This window comes from Vulpes vulpes, chromosome 12 (genome assembly GCF_048418805.1).
Source record: "Vulpes vulpes isolate BD-2025 chromosome 12, VulVul3, whole genome shotgun sequence".
Taxonomy (NCBI): domain Eukaryota; kingdom Metazoa; phylum Chordata; class Mammalia; order Carnivora; family Canidae; genus Vulpes; species Vulpes vulpes.
The window spans coordinates 97,465,709-97,481,782 of record NC_132791.1 but is presented as its reverse complement, the minus strand read 5'-3'; the positions used below and the strand labels follow the sequence as shown (position 1 = coordinate 97,481,782).

Below are 16,074 nucleotides of genomic sequence, written 5' to 3'. Positions count from 1 at the left end.
CATTTCTGGCCAGAGGGAGCCTTGGCCCGTCCCGGCCCCCCGGATGAGTCAGCACCGGCTGGGCAAGCACAGCCTGTCAGGCCCCGAATCTGTGATGGAGCAGAATATTGATTGTGCTGGGGTGCAAGTGAGAGAGAGCGAGGGACGGAGGGAGGGAGGGAGAGAGGGAGGGAAGGAGGGAGCCATCTATGCCAGACAGACGCAGATAAAGAGGCAAGAGGCATTCAGCCCCGGTTTTCCTTCCAAGAGCCGTTCGTGACTGCGAATGCCAGTGCCACGCGTGCAGGCCAGGTCTGTATTAAGCCCCGAGCAGCCTCAGGTGCCGCCACATAAGTGGGAGGTGGGCTGGCGTGGAGGGGAGGGCGGACCATGGAGGCCCAGGCCTGCTGCCACCTGCCCATGGGTCTGCACAGCTGGCCACCTCTGGCCGCAGCAGCAGCGGCTGCTCATCCCAGGCCCGGGCCCGGTTCTCCAGCGGTAGCAGTGCCTCGGGGAAGGTGCTGAGCCCAAGGAGCTCCCCGCTCACCCTTGCCTCTTTCCCGGCGGATTCTCTTGTCGTGGACGGGGTGGTCACATTGCCAGAGAATAGTAGCCTGGAGCAGGAGACACAAAATACATTCCAGACAGAAAGAAGGGATTCACGTTTCCCTTCCCGTACGGGGTCAGCCCATCCAGGACAACAGGGCCATCTTCCCCCCGTTCCTCTAACCCCCCATGGCTGTGTCTGGGATCAACCTCCCAGAGCTAGGGTGTTGGGTAGAAAAGAGAAATGAAAATGTAGTCTTTGAAGACCGGGCACCATGTACTTGTACAGGTGCAAGCTTCCAGGGGGCACGTCCATCTTGGTTTTGTTGGACGACATCTGGTGCAACACTGCATAGTTAACAGCGCGGCAATCCAATGTAGCGAGCACTTATTAACTAGCAACTGTGTACCAGGCACGCTGCTGGCTGCGGTGGCTCAAATATGACTCAGACTCCGACTTAGACGCTTTCTTGTGGTCTTGGAGGTTGTCAGGGAGGAAGGTCGTGATAGAAGTGCTTACTGCAGCAACCTCGTGAGTAGTGACTAGAATGTTGGAAAGAATGGACGAAGACGGGGCGGTCTGCATGTGCAGTGGAGTATTCCTCAGCCATCAGAAAGGACGGCTACTTTTTATTTACATCAATGGGGATGGAACCAGAGGGTCTTATGTTGAGTGAAATAAGTCAATCGGAGAAAGACAATGATATGGTTTCACTCATATGTGGAATATGAGAAATAGTGCAGAGGATCCTAAGGGGTGGAGGGGAGCTGAGTGGGAAAAAATCAGAGAGGGAGACAAACCACAAGAGACTCCTGACTCTGGGGAACACACTGAGGGTCGCCAGACAGAAGGAGGGTGAGAGGATGGGCTAACGGGGTGATGGGCATTAAGGAGGGCACGTGATGGGGTGAGCACCGGGTACTACATGCAGCTGATGGATTATTGAAAAATACACCTGAGACTAATGAAAGAGAAAAGAACAAAAATCATTGCATTTAAATTTTACTTATTTCATAAAAGAACAAAAATAAACTGAAGTGCTTGAATCCTAAGGAAGTGTTTCTTGAGTACATATTCTCTAAATAGAAGAGTTTAAGGGAAAACTCGCAGTTTGGGGTTTTAGAGCTGTCTGCGCACGCGCGCGCACCGGAACGCTATGTCTGGATTTCAGGACATCCTTGGTCATCTCTTCCCGAATGAAGGTGAGGATGTTGGCATTCTCGTAGTGCTTCCATTTCTCTTCCTCTTCCTCTTCATTCTGTCCAGTTATATTGTTATTTCTAGTTGAATGGAGTTCCCTAGAAAGAGAGGCCGTCGTCCTAGCCCCCCGGTGGATGTGACTCTATTTGGAATTGGGGTCTTTGCAGAGGGAGTGAAGTTAATGAGGTCACGGTGGGCTACGCTGGGCCCTAACGCAGGGAGCGGTGTCCTCATAAGGTGCGGGAAGTTTCGGCACCGACACGCAGAGGAGAGAGGGCCGTGGACAGAGGCAGACGTTGGAGTCATACAACCGTCGACGGTGGAAGGCCCAGTGTTGCTGGCAACCCCCGGGGCCTGGAAAGGATTCTTCCTTTGAGCTTCCAGAAGGAATCAACCCGGTCACCACCCTGATTTGTACCTCCAGCCTCCAGAACTGTGGGAGAACAGGTTCGTGTTGCATAAGCCCCCCGGTCGGTGATGCCTTGTTAGGGCAGCCCCAGTAACCAGAGAGCTATTTTTGCATCGTCCCAGTTTGCATTGTCTGTCTGTCCGTCGCGTCCTGGTTGGGAACCACAGCTCTCGTTGGACCCTTCCACGGAGTCACTGTTCACCTGCCGTTTCCTGAGGCGTGCGGTCTCCCTTTCCTCTTGCCTGGTTGTTTTATCTTCCCGTCTTGGAAGTCTTGGAGACTTCCCTCCACCCCCCTCCACCCCCCACCGCCCCTCCTTCACCCTGTTCTTTGTGCTATGTGCTGCTTGGCTGTCCAGCCATTCTCGCATCGGCCGCGTGCCCCAGCAGCTCTCCACAGACCTTCTGTTTGCTCTGAACTAGAGAGAGTAACTTGACATTTCTCCTTCCTTCTCCGAGACCAAGTCGTTTCTCTCTATGAGCAATTTGAGGCCTGAGGACTTCCCTGTCTGTTGCCTCAGAGAATTGCAGGTGTGGAGGGAAGGAATTCAAGGACGTGAGCCGGTATACGTGTTGGACTACCTAGACTTTCTTTCATGAGAGGAAGTTTCGTTCACCACGTGGCGACAGGCTCTACTGCACATGGTTAGGGCATACCCGCTCTCGTGGGGACTGTGCTGAGGGTTTCAGGTTATTGCCCTAAAGCAATGTGCACTCCCCAGCACTTTAGGTCAGGCCCTACTTCACCCACTTCCCTGTTTTGCCCATTTTCATCCACAACTGATTCCTCTACTCCTCTGTCAGAAGAGGACAGAGACAGGTCTTCTCCTAACCTGGCTCTCAGTATTTGGGGGACCCACAACTGTGGCTTTGGGAGCCATGTGGCACCTGCTTGACCACCTGGCTCTGCTGGGTCTCTGCTCCGTGATCCATGCTACATTCTTCCTTGCCTTGGCTTCCAATTTTTGAGATTTTTTTTTTTTTTTTTTTGAGTTACACTCATTTCCTCCTTGGTTGCTATTTGGAATATTCCTTTTTTTTTTTTTTTTTTGACAGTTTAATTTTTTTCCCTTACTTGTGTTGAGAATTGGGAAGAGAGGGGGTCCTGGGTGGCTCAGTCAGCTAAACATCTGCCTTTGGCTCAGGTCATGATCCCAGGGTCCTGGGATTGAGCCCTGACTCAGGGTCCCTGCTCATGGGGGAGTCTGCTTGGCCCTCTCCTTTGGTCCCCATTCCTGTGCTCTCTCTCTTTCTTGCTCATTCTCTCTCTCAAATAAATGGATAAAATCTTTTTAAAAAGAGAGAGAGAATTGGGAAGAGAAATTCTGTGAAGCCATCTTAACTCAAAATTTCACTGCTAAAAGTTATGAACTTATGTTGAAGCTGTTTTAACATTGTAGCAGCTGATGTTGACTAGGTCAGTGGGTGACACTACTGTCAATCCAACTTCTAATTTCATCACCCTCCCCGCCTTTTTTTAAAGCTTCTATTTATTTATTTGAGAAAGAAAAAAGAGAGAGTACAAGTGATGGGAAGGGGCAGAGCTCTGGAGAAGCAGATGCTCAGCTGAGCATGGAGACTGACACAGGGCTCAAACCCAGGACCCCAGGATGATGATCTGAGCCAAAGGCAGTTGCCTAACCAACTGAGCCACCCAGGTGCCCCTCATTTCATCATCCTCATCCTAGGGAATTTCTTTTCCCAATTCTCTCTCTCTTTTTAAAAAGCTTTTATCCATTTATTAAGACATCCTCATCCTAGAAAAAAGAACCACGAAGGATGAGTTTTTGCTTGAGAGGCAGAGTATTAGTCAGGGTTCTCTAGAGACACAGAACCAACAGGATCAATTTACATCTGTATGTGTATCTAATTAGAGATTTATTATGAAGAATCGGTTCATGTGATTATGGGGGCTGAGAAGTTCCACAGTCCATGTGCAAGAGCAGAGACCCAGGAGAGCTGAGAGTGCAACTCCAGTGTGAGTCCGGAGGCCTGACAACGAGAAAAACCAATGGTGTCAGTTCTGGTCCAAGTCCCAAGACAGGAGAAGATCAAGCTTAAGAGTCAGACAGGGAGAGATGGAGAGCTCCCCGTTCCTCCACCTTTTTGTTCTATTTGGGACAACAGTTGATCTATTTGTTCTATCTAATCCAGCAGATGGATGAGGCTCACCCACACTGGGGAGGGCAATCTGCTTCCATGAGGCTGTGGATTCAGATGCTAATGTCTTCTGGAAAAACCTTCACAGGGACAGCCCAGGCAACACAACCAGAGTCTGGACGTCTTGTGACCCAGTCACGTGGACACATAAAATGAACTATCGCAGGCAATATTCAGCATGATAGCTAAGAATTCAAACCCTGGAGTCAGAAAGACACAGGGTTTGACTTCACCTCTCTGCACCATAGATCCCCCATCTGTAAGATGGGAATGAAAAGAGGGTAGTTGTGAGGATGGAAGGTGGTAAGGCGTGGAAGCCATGAGCTTTATGATTGGAATGAAGAACACTTGGGCTGGAACGTATTGTAAAGTCCATCTGATCCTTTCTTGTATATTATATAGGAATGATGAAACTGGACCCCAGACAAACTCAGTCTATCTCTGAGGAGAGGGTAAGGTAATGGAATTTGTGCGTAGTGCCCAGAATGGAAATAAGAGATATAAAGTGAGATTATAGATCATACCGTACCAGGCAGTGTATTGGTTTAGCCGCATTGATGAGTCCAGCTGTCAGGACTGCAGGGGCTGCCGTGCGCCGTGTCTGGAGCAGGATCTGAAATCAATCAGGTATTTGGGCCCTTACTATCCGATTACTGGTGTAAACTCCTGGATTTATCCCGATGGGGCAGTCTTCATATTCCTCCATTTCTCCATTAGTTTTATCTTTTTGCTTTTTACCAAATATGCCCTTTTGGGGAGGAATTTTAGAAAAGCAATTAGGTGAGTGCTATGGGAGCCCAGCCATCATCAATAATGGTGTCAATACTCAGCATGATTTATTTATCACAACAAAACTTCTGAGCACAAGGCCCTCACCAGGCATTCCTTCCTTATCCTTATGTGACCTGGGGATGCAGAAGAAAGGGGTTTTTCCTCTTCTTTGGGTCTTTCCTGGGGAAATGGAGGCACACAAGGGTCCAGGGTTGGTCTGGGGCACTTGCTTATCAAGAGACACTCAACAACTGAACAACTCAACCTAAAGATCACCTCCTGAGACAGGAAGTCTCAAGCCCATCATGTCTCCTTGCAGACCACACCACCTCTCAGGTGGACTCATCACCCCCCCACCCCATCCCCATCTAGGGAGCAGGACTCCTCAGGCAGAAAATAAGGCTCACTGCCATGGTTTGGCCATGGATTTTACATGTGGTTCCAGTAACCAGGGTAGCAGGTACTTTCATTTCAGTACGGTGATTTCCAAGGAGACAACTTTATGACTTAAGACTCAAGTCTTCTTCTTGGTGTCTTCCCAGCCATGCTTTCCACTCGGCTTTAGAGGCATAGGTGGCTGCAGAGGTGTTCTTGCTTGCCCTAGAGTGTCATTTAGCTTGCTATCTGTCCCCGCCCTGGTCATTCTATCCTGAGCATACTAGGTGCTCAACACATATTTGTTGAACTGACTTACATCAATGAATCTATTCATATTCAAGGAATAATGGTTTGGTAACACTGAGGATATTCCAAATAGATTTCAGAGGCAATACCAAAAGGACACCTTGCAGGGGGGCGGGGTGTCAGGGAAATTAAATAAAGGAACATCGGTTATTGTAAAGGCTTAACGCAACAATGGTTTATTTTGCCACTACATGCTAGTCCAGGGTAGGTTTGGGGCACCTCTCCCCCAGGGTCTGGGCTCTTCTGTCCCTGTCCTACCCGCAGGTAATTCCTACAGAGAGTCCAGCTTCTGAGCCAAATACAGGTGATGAAAGTTCTAACTTCAATCGAAACTGTCCTGTGTCTTCACAAAATGCTAGACTTACAACACAAATTCTGATTCTATTTATCTATTTTTAAAGATTTTATTTATTTATTCATGAGAGACAGAGAAGCAGAGACATAGACAGAAAGAGAAGCAGGTTCCCTGCAGGGAGCCCGATGCGGAACTTGCTCCTAGGACCCTGGGGTCATGCCCTAAGCTGAAGGCAGATGCTCAACCACTGAGCCACCCAGCTGACCCACAAATACTGATTTTAAAAACAACAACAACAACTGTATTTATGCTAGTGGTCAGGAAAGCCTAATTAAAAAGTGTCATTACATTCCCAATTAGTTTTATCAAATTATTTTGTTCTTTTAAAAAATGTATTAAATAGGTAATGGTGCTATACAATGAGCAGAATGCAAAAGAAGTAGAATGCGTTGCCCACACAAGTTAAGAATCTATCTTGGGGGGATAAACGGATAGTTTGGAAGGAAGTAAAGATTCTTTTTTTTTTTTAATTTTTATTTATTTATGATAGTCACACAGAGAGAGAGAGGCAGAGACACAGGCAGAGGGAGAAGCAGGCTCCATGCACCGGGAGCCGGACGTGGGATTCGATCCCGGGTCTCCAGGATCGCGCCCTGGGCCAAAGGCAGGCACCAAACTGCTGCGCCACCCAGGGATCCCCTGGAAGGAAGTAAAAAGTGAGAGTGTCCTGTCTAATGGGTATCTGAAGTTGGAGACCATGAACATGCCGTTGGTTTTGTTGGAAGTGGGCACATGGAGGCATAAAATGGTGCTGTACCAAGCAGTTTGCCGACGCAGAGAGCGGATTTAAAACCATCTCCTTAACAATGTATTTGATTGACATTTTTTTTTTTTGGTAATGTGACAATAAGTGGTCACAGAAGAAGGTGCAGGCTTAAGAAATTTACACTTATGAGATGTGAAAGACACAGTTACTAGGGTAATGTTCTTGTGGGTGGGGCCAGAGAGGCAGGTGGTGGTGTGTTAAGTGGGTCCCACTGTGTTTATTTGGATATTTTTGGGTTTTTTTTTTGGCTTCGCCAAAAATTCAGTCATTTTTCTGTGTACTGTGTTTTGCATAAATCATGTGCTGATGGTTCTTAATAAAAAAAAAGGAAAAAGAAAATATGTGCATTTGTATAATGGCCAGAACTTCATTGTATATGACAGTATTAGCACTGCTTCAGCTAAAGGTATAATTTTTGTGTAAACTAGAAGCAGGACAACAGCCACAGAGGAAAAGAGATAGTTTCAGCCGCACGTTTACTTTTTTTGTCTGCCTCCTTGTTGGTAACGCTAAGAGATGGTGTGGTTTACATGTTTTTTGGAGGAAAACATTACTGTTTACTTTAATCTTAATATGCAAACTAGCAGATTGAAAAGAAAAAGTGAGCGTCTCAGCAGGGGTGAGTCAGGGTCCTTTAGGAACGTCTTGGAGAGACCCTACCTGGATCCTTGTATGACTGGGAAAGGGCAAATAGGTGAGAACTGACCGGGCAGTAGAACTTTCCAGCAGAGTGGGTTGGGGGAGGAGGCAGGAACGGAGCTCTGATAGGGGAATAGCGTGGGGGGAAGACCCGAGGCAGAGAGAGTGTGGTGCTTTCAGAGGCTGGAACAATTTCCTGTCACCGGAACATCCGGGCAGAGGAGGCAAGCGTGGCCCGAGAGCTGAGCAGGTGTCACGGCTGAAGTCCTGCCGGCTGCGCGCTGGTCAGGCCCTTGGACGTGTGTCTCCCCTTGGCTGTGTCTGGCCTTTCCTTTGCAGGCCAGCGATGCCGTCTCGGGTCCCGCCCGAGCTCTTGAGCACCTGGCAGGCACAAGGCTCGATGACCCCAGGTGAGGGGCTAGCAGAGAGCTGCAGGTGCTCCCACATCAGAGACGAGCCACTGGGCGGGGAGGGGCATTTGCCGCGTGTGTAACCCATAAAGGATCAGGGCCAGAGACCATGGAGAAGTGCTCCGAATCGGGAAGAGATAACCCAACAGAAAAACTAGGCCACGCCGCGCAGACTGTGCGTTTCACGGAAATGGAAGCGCGAGTGGCTGGTGACGAAATGAGGAGATGCCATCAGACCAGTAAGCGGGAGAACGTGCGTGATCTCGGGACGTAGGCCCTTGCGTGTCGGGTCAGGCGGGCAGAGGGGATGTTTAGGGCAAAGGGTGCCTGGTTTTCGTGTTTCATCAAGTGAGAGACCGCTGCCTTCCTTTATGGCTAAGGAGGCAAAGGCTGCATTTTTGGTTAATCCAAGCATTTCATTTAGTTTAATTTTGGTTTCCTCAGAATAGTGAATGCAGCTGCCAGAGCCACTGGGAGCAGCAGCCTGAAGCTATGGTTGGAAGAGGGTCCTGACAAAGTTTTCCAGCTCAGCCCCCGCAGCCCTGCCTCCTGTACCCCATGCTCCAGGCACAGAGACTAAGCCCGTGGACTATGCTGCAATGTTCTGAACCCCTACACTGCTGCATATGCCTCCCGCGCTGGTTGGACAGACGCCTTCTACTGCATCCCCCTGCCTCTGGGAAACTCCTACTCAGCCCTCAAAACCCACCTGAAAATTCCCTCTATGATGCATTCTTTTCCTGATTTGCATTACTGCGGCCCCCCTTCTGGACTTCTGCCCTTAAAACAAAAAGAAAACTTTCTTCTAATATAGCGCTTATAGTGCTATATAGGGCATAGGCTCCTCGTGTAGGGACGCTCATGTATCACTCGTCTTCTGCTTTCAGGTGTGAGACTCTCAGGATGGGAATTGCGTCTCTTCACTTTTGCATCGGGACGGTGCCTGGCCTTTGGGGGGGTAAATGAGCGACTATCCTTCTATGTGAAAGTGAACATCCGCAAGGTCTCTGAATATTTTTAGGTTGATCATTTCATCTGTGAGGCAGTCTTGGTAAATGGGAACTTGTCCAACCGTAAGACCAACAAACAAAAGGCATCCTTCCAGGGACTGGTGGGTACTTCGACATTAATTCTCTCTCCCCACCCAGAATCGAGCATAACTGCTTTTGGCACCAGTGCATGATGCCCCCTGCTTCAGACTTGGGGTAACCTGTCTTCCTGAGCTGCAGTAACAGTGGAATTGCACCAAAGTATTTGTCCTTTTTTGTGCCTAGAGGTCACACAGGGACTCCTTCCTCTTTGCATCCACGGGGTCCTTGCCTTCTGCAAAGACCTCACCCCACCCTGGGAAGGTATGCAGGAAGGGGACGCAAATGCCATGCTTTGCCCGTAACATTTACTCAGCTCGTGGCAGCCTATTTCAACAATCCTAGCCCAGGCCGTCACTGTCCTGCTGGAAAGGGCTCGGTCACGTTATTAAGCAAAACTTCCAGAGGGCAGACTTCTTTCTTTCTTTTTTTTAATTTTATTTTATTAAAAAAATTTTTTTTAAAGTTTTTATTTATTTATTCATGAGAAGACACACAGAGAGAGGCAGAGACACAGGCGGAGGGAGAAGCAGGCTCCCAGCAGGGAGCCCGATGTGGGACTCGATCCCGGGACCCCAGGATCATGCCCTGGGCTGGAGGCAGACGCTCAACTGCTGAGCCTCCCAGGGATCTCATGACTTTTCTTCTGTAGAGGGGAGTCTGGATACGCTCCCAGGGCTTTGACTGGGAACAGGGCTTCCCTAGTGTTCCGTGGGTGGGGGCAGCCACGAATCTAGAAGCACAGTGCACCTGAAGCTCCTGATGCAGAGACTTGCTCAGCTCCTCCCGAGTGGTCAAGGGCCACGGCAACCGTCTGCCAACCTGCCCTGAGCAGTGAGTTCACCCCAGGCTCCTGCTCCCAAGGCCTCCAGGGATCCCCAGGGAAAGGACTGTGCGTTTATTCACCTGGCCTGGTGATTCAGCCCTGCTGACGGAGGAGGTGGTCAAGTTTGTTTTAAGGGTGGATTAATCCTCTTAGGACCCCCAGAGGGCAGTTAGATTCCCAGACAAGGGGATTCTCAGAAATGTCCTTGTAGAGCCCGAAAGAGTTCATTAACTCCACTTAGTGAGGTATTTACTGCTAAGGATCTCAGGCCAGGTGATAGTTGATAAGATTATCTGGATAATAAAGATCAAAGAAACCCTTGCTCGGGGAGTGAATTAGCTGGACGATGCTTCAATACCCCACTGTGGATGGAGCCCTGGCTAATAAACATGTTTTTCTGATTTTGGAGTCAGACCTGTTTATACTGAAATCGACACTGGGGGCAGCAAACCTTTTCCATAAAAGGCTAGGTGGTAAATATTTTAGGGTTTAGTAGATTTTTGTTGAGAATCTACTATGTGCTGAGCACTGGGGAAGGTGCCAGCCAACGGTTAATAAAAGGCACAGTCCCTCTCTTCATAAAGCTTATAATCAGGTCTAGTGGAGGTTACAGAAAAATGAACAGGCCTTGACACTGCTGCATGAAGAGCCCTGGGTGGGGTCATTTAAGTTTTGAGAGCAGAGAAGGACTCTCCCCGCTAGACTTGAGAGGTCCTGGAGGCGGTGGCCCCAGAGCTGTCGCTGGAAGGAAGACTACGAATTGGCCAGGCTGTCCAGGGGGATCCGGATCTGGGAAAGGACAAAAGGGATCGTCCTGATGAAGGGGAAACACTGAACCTGAGAAACAGAAGGAAAGGTGCCGAGTCCCGAAGCATTGAATTCTGGGGCAAGTGGTGAGCGGTTAGCGGGGGCCATCGGGGAGGCCGAACCACGCAGGCTCCAGGGAGCCGTGGAACCAAACCAAACCAAGCCAACATTCGATTGAGTAAACCTGAAGATCTAATGGGCTTTATGAAGCGATTCATGAACCAGGCAACACCTCATCCTCCTCTAGCAGATATTAGGGAGCTCTGAGGAGTGGTACAAAAAGAAAGGTTTTGTAGGAAGGTGGATGGGGCAAGAAGGTCGTTAGCAAAAAAAAAGAAAAAAAGGACAGAGAGAATTGTTTCAGGCAAAGTCACCTTCCCTTGGGGAGATGGCAGGGGTCTTCCTAGGTGGGGGCCTTCCTCTGGGCGGTGGAGAGGGCCCTGGCGATGAGATTCTATCATTGGTGAAGATTCCTGATGGACTGGTGGGGAACCACGTTGCTCAGGGTGGTTGAAGCAGTCGTGAGATAAAAGCAACACCGTTTTGAGCCGGTGGTGTTCTTTTCTTTTTTAAATTCCAGTAGAGTCAACACACAGTGTTCTCTCAGGGTCAGGTGTACTAGATGTTGATTCGGTTGTCCTCTGCATTTCGCCGTGCTCATCAAAATGAGCGTCCCCTAATTCCCACCACCTATTTCACGCACCCCCCCTCCCCCGCCACCTTCCTTCTGGCAACCACCAGTTCTCTATAGTTAAGAGTCTGCTTTTTTGTGATTCTCTTTTCAACAGGGTGATGGAGAAAAGATTGCACGTGAAGAGAAAGGCATCTACCTCTGGGCTGCAGTCCTACCTCCGTGCTGCAGGGAAGGACCGGGAGGATGTGGTTAGGGACTTTTTTTTTTTTTTAAGATTTTATTTATTTATTCATGAGAGATGCACAGAGAGAGAGAGAGAGAGGCAGAGACACAGGCAGACGGAGAAGCAGGCTCCATGTGGGGAGCCCAATGTGGGACTCCCTGAGCCCAAGGCAGATGCTCAACCACTGAGCCCCCCAGGCGTCCCCAGTCAGGGACACTTGTGCAGTGATCCAGGCGGGGACCGGTGATGGTGGCCAGATGAGGTGTTGCCAGCAGACGTGGGAGAAGCACCTGCATTCGAGTGCATTAGGGCTGCGCAGGAGGCCACACAGGCAGATACTAATAAGTCTACGTTGATGATCGGTCCTCTTTCTCAGAGGACGAATGAGCAGGTTGGAGGTCTGTGAGGATGCAGCCGTGGGCATGGAGCCAAACTTGGATGTAGGGTCAAATGCCCCTGGGGAACCCGAAGTGGAGAGAGTGGCTCTGAGAGCCTGGCAGGGAGGCCGGCAGCCACTGCTGCCAACGTGCCAACGTGACAGTTGTCGCCCGAGCCAGGCTCCAGGACCTTGGGCTAGATGAAGGGAGCTGCTTGAGTGGCTGAGTGGGTGATGGGCCCGAGGGAGCCCCGCGTTCATCCCGGCCAGTGAGGGGGGCAGGGGGTCAGGCCCTGTGGCCCTCCTCACCGCCTGGGCAAGGCTCCCTGGCAAACCTGCCCTGCACATCTTCCCTTCCTTCCTCGGGGCCGGAGCTCTGGATGAGGTACTTGCTCCTGGGGGGTCCCGGCCACTCAACATTGCTACCCGCCGGCCAACAGCGTGGCCTCTTTTCACGGCTGCCCCATTGCCTTCTCAGGGGAGCTGCCGGCTCGGGAAGGGGAGGGAAGCAGAAGGCAGCCTGGCTTGGCTGCATCCATCCTCTTCCTCTGGCACAGAGGCCCGGGTCTGTGGGAAGCTTAGGGTGCGTGGCCGTGACCGGAGCTGTGGAATAAGGACCACCTCTCTAACAATCTCTCATCGTCTCTCTCTCATTTCTGGCTGAGCGCTCAGCAGGAGCACCTGGACGCTCATGTTTCCAGCAACATCCTGTTCAGGATGCTGTGCGTATTCCCCAAGACAACGGGCATCTCCTCTGCAGCTCTCCTTTTTTTCTTTCTAGACCTTCACCAGAATCATCTTTAACGTCCCTATTTCTACCAAGAATTTCTCAAGGCACTCTCGGTTCTTCTAACACGTACCTCAAAACTTCTCCAGGCTGCTACCCATCACCCCATCCTAAAGGTACTTCCAGATTTTTAGGTATTTATTAGAGTAGCACCCTATTTCCCAGTACCAAAATCCATATTAGAAAACAAAACAAAACGAAACAAAAACAAAACCCATATTAGTTTGCTAGAGCTGCCTTGTGCTTACCACAGACTGGGCAGCCCAAACAACAGTCTGAGTTACTTAGTCTTAATCATCTGTGGTGGATTATTTTCTGTGTCACTTTGACACTGGGCCATGGGATTCCCAGATATGTGGTCACACGTTATTCTGAAGGACCACCATGGTAGGTGAGGTTGCCGTTTACACTGGTAAACCAAATAAAGAAGATTGTCTACTCTCATGTGGGTGGGCCTCGTCCAATCAGCCGAAGGCCTGAATAGAGCAAGAGGACTGGCCTCCCCTGAGCAAGAGACGATTCCTCCTACCTGACTGCCTTTGACGTGGGACATCAGCTTTCTTCCTGCCTTCAGACTCGCACTGAGGCATCAGCTCTTCCTGGATCTTGAGAAAGGTGGGCATGGAGCCAAAGTGCGTTCTGCACTCAACTTCAGCTTATAGAGAAGTATAGGGAAGCAGCCAGGTATTTCAAAGGGAGGATGAGGAGAGAGGGGAGGGATGAGTGGGGCTCACTAGTCAGGGGAGAGAAAAGTTCCAAGAGGCAGGTTGGTGGGTTCTGGTCCGCGTGAAACCCATTTGGGTTTGCTCCTTGTTGCTTATTAAAGTCAGGTTCCTACCCTCCCACAGAGGCCGGGAGCGGGGACCCTCTCTTCAGGTGTTGGCTGGAGCCAACGATTCAGTTCCTTTGGCAGCCTCAGGTTTTCTCCGGCGGGTGCTCTGGGGGGCACTAGATTATCAGAGGGATGTGGCCTTGAGCTGCCAGGAACCACGTCGGTGTTTTGTTCAAGGCCACGGTGGGTGCCTAGTTGAGAAGTGGGCTCGGAGGAGCCTGGCTAGTGTGGTCAGCAAAATGCCTGGTTCCAACCGGGATGTCTAGAGTGGGGTGGCCCTGCAGAGGCGCGGCCCTTGGAGGAGAGGCCACCGGCGCTGTGCTGTGACCAGGCCTAGACGTGCTGCCTGTGACCTGCAGGTCCCAGCTCTCAGCTGCCATGCTCCCCGCCACCAGCAGGGCCGGTGCCCAAGGCTCAGACAGGGTGGGGGTCTGCAGCGTGAGAAGCCCATTCCTGCGGCCCAGGGGCAAGCGCTGACACCCCCAGGGTTCCCAAGAGGTTGCAGCTGAGAGGTCTCACGACTTAGCTCCTTATTCCGTCCCTGCTGACGGGGTCGGAAGGCCCGCGGAGGCACAGAAGGTGCAGAAGGAAGATGCAGAAGGCGAGGGAGCAGCGGTGCGTTCGCTGGGCTGCCGTGGACGCTGTGGCTTCGCGCTCCCCATCTGGGGGCCCCGGTGCTCCCACCATGCGGCTTCATGTCCCATTTAGGGCCTTCCTTTGTTTGACTTAAGGCTAACTTGGCCTTGGCAGCCCCGGTTCTGAATCTCCCTCACTCCAGCAAGGACTGAGGGAGGCGACGAGAGCCCAGGGCGTCCCACTCGCCCACGGGGAGGCTCTGACACAGGCCCAGGGTGTGGGGGTTAGTCTAGTAACAGGACGGGAGAGGCCAGCCCCCCCTTGCTGGCCTTTGGTCGTCTTGCGGGATCTCACTGGTCGTCCGGACGTTCGGGCAGTGACCTGGGTTCTGCCCAGACACTAAGGGCAGGAAAGGCGCTTGTTTTGTTCTGTTTTGCTTTGTTTTCAGCTTTCATTGTACGGGGATGAATGCGGAGCTCAGTGTGGACGGTTTCTTTTATGATCATTCTAATCCCGGAAGAAAAGCCAACTGCCGTTTCGAGTGGAAAGAACCAAACTTCGAAGCTTGCTTGGCCCAGCTGCAGGAGGCCCAGGCCGGGGGAGCCGCCCGCCGGGACCTGGGGCCTCGAGCACACACCGGACCGCCCTCCGTCTCCGGCCTGTGCTGGGTGCACCTGCAGCCGCCCACAGGCCCCGCTCTCTTTCTTTTTCTTTTTCTTTGTTATTATTCTTTTATTGAAGTTGGATTTGCCAACATATAGTACAACACCCGGTGCTCATCCCGTCAGGCACCCCCGTCCGTGCCCGTCACTCAGTCACCCCATCCCCCCGCCCGCTCTGTCCCCGACCCGGGGACAGTCAGCCTGTAGATTTACTACGCTGCACCGTCTTTTTTTTTTTTTTTTTTTTCAGTTTAAATCAACTTGACAAATAGACATGAAGCAGAACCGTGAAGGGGATGACTGAGGTATCCCGGAGGGTTTCTCCACCTTGCGTCGGTGTAGGAGATCCCAAAACATAGGCCCATCAGCAGTGTCCCCAGAATTTGCCCAGCTTTCCAGAGACCCCAGAAAGGAACCGGAAAAGCCTATGTCGCCAGTGACTGTGTTGTATGTCTTGAGCGTAGGGAGGATAAAACCCATATTTCAAGCCGTACGATCGTAAGAGATTATACGTCATTTGTCAGAATAAACGATCAAAGTCGTAGCGTTACTAGAAAGTTGGCTCCACGTAGCTGGGCAGTGAATTTAAGGAAAAAATACCTGCTCTGAATTCTTAGGTCAGCGCCACAGGTTGAATTGGAAAACATCCCCCCTCCCACCACCGCTGCTCTGTCCCTCACCTGGCTTCACACCTGACGGGGGCACAGAGAGGGCCCCACCAGGGGCCTCAGGCTCGGAAGTGAGTGCTCGGTTTCCTCTCCTGGAGGCACATAGAACGCCAGGCCCTGCAGCCTGGGTTAGAATCCTGACTCTGCCGTGGCTCCGCAGGCCGTGAGCAAACCCCTTGTGCCCCCGGCTCGTGCTCTCTCACACGGGGACGGTGGTGGCTCCTAGCCCAGGAAGCTGTTTCCAGATTCGGTGAGTGAACGGATGCTGAGTACGTAGTGACCGGCAGACGGTAAGAAGCCCACAAAGTTAGTACTGTCTCCCTCCTGTTGGAGGGAGGGGGTCCTGGGATCAGGGGAGCTGCCTGAGATACCATCACCCGTGACACTCGACAGCTGTCCAACCAGACCGTGCCCTGGAGCTGCTGGGCTACCTGAATTACATTTTCTTGTCTTTTTTTTTTTTTTTTTGGACTCTCAAGTTTTAATTGAGAAATTCCAAACAGAATTTGGTCCATGACAGCAAATTAGTAAAATGTAGTAAGAGGTATTTATACAGCCTTCTAAGGCTCTGAATGTCCTGCGTCTGGTGTCTCTACCCCCTGGTGGTACCTGTCACATGGGAGATTTCATTCCTGTTTTCAGGGGGACATGGGAGGGTCAGAGTGTCCTCCGTGCA

General features: G+C 51.0%; 1 long non-coding RNA gene across 1 annotated transcript in view; it reads left to right on the top strand.

The window, feature by feature from the left end:
• Positions 1 to 13,381, top strand: part of LOC112907385 (uncharacterized) — a 69,096-nt gene extending 55,715 nt beyond the window's left edge. The window contains exons 2-3 of the long non-coding RNA XR_011995723.1: positions 12,655 to 12,776; positions 13,129 to 13,381. This is a non-coding gene — a long non-coding RNA (uncharacterized lncRNA). The remainder of the gene's footprint in view (positions 1 to 12,654; positions 12,777 to 13,128) is intronic.
• Positions 13,382 to 16,074: the final 2,693 nt, after the last annotated feature.